Raw genomic sequence first — 5556 nt, forward strand, 5'->3', positions numbered from 1 at the left:
TCCATTCATCATTGGCGTGGTCAATTCATATTGACCAATAGGAATTCAAAATTTACAATTGAATTCTTTACTCCTTAATGAGCAAACCTAGGAAGAACAACCACAAAGTTTTGGAAGATTTCTCATAAATCTTCTACGTTATTCGTTACAAGGCATTGATACATCGAGACGATGTGATAAGCACAACAACTGCCGAAATGCTACTTAGCCTAAATCCCGACGAACGAAATGGCCTATAGTCTGACGAATAAAATGGCCTAAAGCCTACATAAACTACTTTATTTATACCCAAGTTCATTATTCCTGGATTTGCACTTCCATGGGATCGAACTTGGATTGCCTTCCAATACATAAACACCTATCGATATGCAGTAGGTGCCTGAGAAAAAAGAGGTCCCGTGCTAAATTTTATTCAGGACCTCAGATAATATGAGATGTTATTACTTATGATCCTCTTATATATATTTTAGATAACTTTATGAGCGTAATACTTAAGGCCGACACTTTGGAGAAATAAGAAAAAATTTCAGAGTACAAAATTTTGAAGAGAAAATGTGAATTTTGTCAGATTTTCTGGGATGCAATTTATTAAGGGGAAACAAAACATCTTCTTCCACCACCACCGACCAGCAACACCATTTTTCTACTTTTTTTCTTTTTGGTCCCCATCACCACCACCTTCATTTATCTTTTTTATTTCTCTTCTCCTCCTTCTTTCTTGCCTCTATCTCTCTATGTCCCTCTCGATCTCTCTATTATTGTTTGTCTCTCTTACTCTCTTGCTCCCTCTTTCTCTATCTCTCACTCCCACTTTTTTCTCTCTCTTGTGTGTTTCATTCGCAGAAACCATAACTCGATGAGGGTTTGGCGAAACCCTCCTCGAGGGTTTCGTGGCCGGCTGGCTACGAAATATTTTGTGGTCAGACTGGCCCACGAGATGAAGAGGAAACATCGTGGCCGGACGACCACGAAATCTGAAACCTCGAGGGATCCCTCCTCGAGGATTATGGTTAGGGAGCGAAAAAGACTTAGTGAGATAAAGAGAGACTGTGAGAGAGAAAGAAAGAGAACGAGAGGGAAAAGAAAGAACGAGAAAGAGAAGAGACACAGTGAGAGCGAGTGATGGAAAAGAAAAAAGGACAGAGATAGAGGGGGGAGAGAGAGAGGGGGACACTGAGTGAGAGAGAGAGAGAGAGAGGGGCAAATGATGGTGGTGGTTGTCGGAGGTGGTGACCTGGGTTGGTGACCAAAAGAGGAGACTTGAGAGAGAAAGATTTCGAAAAAAAAATAAAGGTCACCAACAATGGCAGTTTACCGGTTACCGTTACTGGAATAGAGATGAAATGGTCAACTAAAATGGTCCCCCTCTAACAATTAGAAAATAGATTGGTCAACTAAAGTTGACCAACTTTTGACAAAGTCATTGCACTTCGAAAAATATTCTTATGTCCTTAAAATGCTGGCCATAATTAACTATATATTGGAGCTTCAAAGTACTTGCGAATGCAATAAGCCTTCTAACCAAATTACATTTTAGTTCTTTATAAAAACATCTAGGAATCATTTATCTATGAAACATTATGAAAAAATAAATATTTGAATTTCGAATTCTATAACCATTGGCCTAGAAGCATACCAATTGAAGTACTCGTAATTGGTTATTTGGAAAACAAAAAGAGTTAATTCTTATCTGGCCCCCTACTTTGTGACCAGCTTCCTTCTTGGCTCCCTATTTTGTAAATTCAAATTTGGCCCCCTCTTTTAAGATAAACTCCTTAACTACCTCTCCTACAAATTATATGTTTCAAAATAAAATTGAAAATAAAACCTTAATTCCACCTCATTTCCCTCTCCACCACACATCTCTCTCCACATCACCTCTCTCTCTCTCCACCTCACCTCTCTCTCTCCACCTCACCTCTCTTTCCAACTCACCTCTCTCTTTCTCCAACTCACTCCTTTCTCTCTCTCTCCAACTCACCATTACCTTCTCCGACGAAGGTCGCCGGCCGAAAATTTTCCGGCCAACGACCTTCAAAAATAATTTTTTTTCTCACATTTCTCTCTCTCTAAAAACTCCGACGAAGGGGGTTTTCCATCGTCGGAATCGGTCTGTTCTTGAACAGACCTTCAAGGTCTGCTGTGAACAGACCAGATCCAGTCTGTTCAAGAACAGACCGACTCCGGCGAAGGGAAACCCCCTTCGCCAGAGTTTTTAGAGAGAGAGATGAAAGAAAAACAAAAAAAAATTGAAGGTCGTCGGCCAGAAAATTTTTCGGCCGGCGACCTTCGTCGAAGAAGGTAATGTGAGTTGGAGAGAGAGAGAGAGAGGTGACGTGGAGAGATGTGTGGTGGAGAGGGAAATGAGGTGGAATTAAGGTTTTATTTTGAAAAAGTATTTAAAGGAAGGGTAGTTAGGACATTTACATCAAAAAATGGGTCATATTTGAATTTACAGAAAATAGGGGGCCATAAAGGAAGCTGGTCACAAAGTAGGGGGCAAAATAAGAATTAACTCAAAAAAATTGAAGTAAAGAGTATTCAACTCAGCATCTCAAGCTTGCAAAACAAAGTATTTACCAACTATGATACAGAGAAGTTCATGATAATTATGACTTTCAAACATTTATACCTAATTAGTAATTATAGGGGACTCTTGATTTGAAGAGGATCAGATGTCGTCTCACTTATGACACTCCCTCTTCGCGTCCCTTATGCCATGAATATACGAGGATAATGTAATTTGAAGAGGATCAGATGTCGTCTCACTTATGACCTCCTAGTTGACCGTCTCACATATGACAAGCGACAAATTTGTAATTTTACAAGTGAGAATTGCGGTTTTACCCCTAGTCTTTTGTTGGGCGGTAGAAATTAATGTAGGAGTTACAAAAGTCTTTCACAATAGGGAGATTTTATAGGCAATGTCTTTTATTGTTAAAAGCATTGTCTTTTGCAAATTTGACTTGCTCAATTCATTATGACCAAGTTCTGTTAAAGGCAATGTTACCTTAGCTCTTTAGTTTTCTTCTTCTTCTTCTCCATCTTCTTCCTTCTTTACCTTCTTCTTATCAGTGTTATACACCAATCAAACTCACTACATATCTATCATTGAATCTGGACAACCAAGGGCTGCTGGCCCCTTTTAACTCCTTCCCCCTCTTTTTTCACTGGTTGAGACTAGAGAGAGATAGAGCCTCAAACTGCAAATCCATTTCAACCTCATTGTTTTCATCTCCATTACTTCTTTCTCTAACAAGGGTTTATTTGGATCTCGGTAAGTTTATGTTTCACTCCCCATATCCACCTTAACGAAGAAAACATAAAAATAAGGGTTATTTCCCTAATGGCCCCCTACTTTGTGACCAGCTTCCCGCCTGGCCCCCTACTTTATTTATTTTTATTTTTTAGTTTGAAGGTCGCCGGCCGGAAATTTGGCCGGCCGGCGACCTCTGCCGGAGAAGGTGATGAGGTGGCCTAACAGATGAGGTGGCGTGACATGGCAGAGAGAGAAAAAGAGATGGAGGAGAGAGAGTGACAGAAAGTTAAAGTTAACGGTAATAGGGGGCCATATGGGTATTTCTCGTAAAGTAGGGGGCCAGGCGGGAAGCTGGTCACAAAGTAGGGGGCCATTAGGGAAATAACCCTAAAAATAACCAGTCAACCATCAATTTCCCCAATTTTGATTCAAAAAGGATGGTAGGGGAAAGTAAATTTTAGGTTTAATTATTTTCCTTTCTTACTTGCATTTTCTTTTCCTAGATTAGATTGGAGTTGTGTTCAATTTCAACATCCTAGGTTTAGTTTACCAGACAATCAGGGATCAAGGTAGGATGCCATGCCCCGACAGTAGATAACTAAGAGAGAGATGAGAGGAAAATAGAGAGAGAAGAGAGAGATGAGAGGGAAGAAGAATGAAGGAGAAGGAAGAAGAGAAACAAAGAAACTATGATTCAGCTAAGGTCGCCTACGACAGGTCAAACTTTAGTTGAGGTATTGTCTCCTAACCCACATTGCATCTAACCAAACTAGGGATTGCTTTTAGCAAGATTGCCTATAACAACTTCGAACATTGCCTATAAAATCTCTCTTTCTAATATGGGATACGATATATTAGAAATTTAGAATAGAGGGTCAGGATTGCTTGGACACTCCTAAACACCTCATTCACGTTGGAATTATTGTTAAATGTCAAATTTTATGAACCAAATTTGAAAAACAGTTAAATCATAAAAGACCATTAGCACTGAAAAAGTGTATAGATATGTAGAAGATTTCAGTTTAAAATACATCTTATTGTTTTATAAATATTTTGTACCGTGTTCATAAAGAATATTAATATTTTGTTTTTTTTTTGTTAAGATTAATATTTAGTTAATAACAATAGTGATAAAGACGTCATAAGCAAAACAAAGATGATAACGAGAAATATTACGATTTTCTCTCAAATTTGTCAGCAAAATAAATTGAATTTCTCTCCCAAGTCTATCTATAATTTTCGTACTCTATTACTACCAGCTCAACTACCTTCCTGTTAGAGAAATATTGGACCATTCAAATTTCAAGACCCATCAAATCTGTCTAGGGAATCCTAAATCCAATTGCATGAAACATTTTTAGTGGACAATGTTTTTTTTTTTTTTGTTAAGAGTTTTAGTGGACAATGTTGATACTGCCTAAAATTAGCCCATGATTTGAAAGGAGTGGCAGCTGTGGGGGGTTGTACAAGAATAAACCCAAGGACCTCAAACCGACATTCACGGCTCTACCATTTCTAATTCTAACACAACAAAGAGTGAAGGAGCTACTGACACACTCATTAATACACTCTAATCTCTAATGTTCTGAATTAAACGTTATAATAAGATAAAACAGTTATTTTTATCTAAAATGGTATAACTGTTTACTGTTTTTCTGCTGTTAAAACATCAAACTTTTTATGAGGAAATCCTACTAATTCAAAAATGGGTGCTTCTAAAGGCATCTGGCCAAAAATTAGCATCCAACTCTATTAGTACCAGACCCAACTGCTTATTTCTCTGTTAGCACCGTCCAACTATGTAGGCACAGGTCAAAGTGGAGAGTTAACCCACCCCTCCATCCATCTCTCGCAAAATCTGAAATTCTTTTCCATTCTCCATCCAATAATTTAAAACAGTGGAAGAGGTTTCTAGCTTCCATAGCGAGGGGCCATGGGGAAGAGAAATTATTATGATATTTCTTTCAACAATGTTTGTCTCATTCGAGATTTATATTATGTTGTTATTGTTGTTACTGTACTATACCACTCGTACACACGATATAAATGCGTCTTCTTCTTGAAAAATAAAGACAATTTTGCTCAAATTGTAGAATGCCAGCTAAAACACAGATATATGTATTGAGATTCACACAAATGTAGTGCACTGTATTGATGACATAGAGGGGAAGATTCATTTAGGGTTTCATTCATGTCGCCATGTCGGGGATGAGATTATACACCAAAATAACAAACAAAAAAAAGTTCAATCATAACAATATGTAAGTACTAATATTTGTTCGTAATATTAATACTGG

This window comes from Eschscholzia californica, unplaced genomic scaffold (assembly GCF_041429995.1).
Source record: "Eschscholzia californica isolate CP2 unplaced genomic scaffold, dmEscCali1.0.p SCAF_1, whole genome shotgun sequence".
In the NCBI taxonomy this organism is placed as follows: domain Eukaryota; kingdom Viridiplantae; phylum Streptophyta; class Magnoliopsida; order Ranunculales; family Papaveraceae; genus Eschscholzia; species Eschscholzia californica.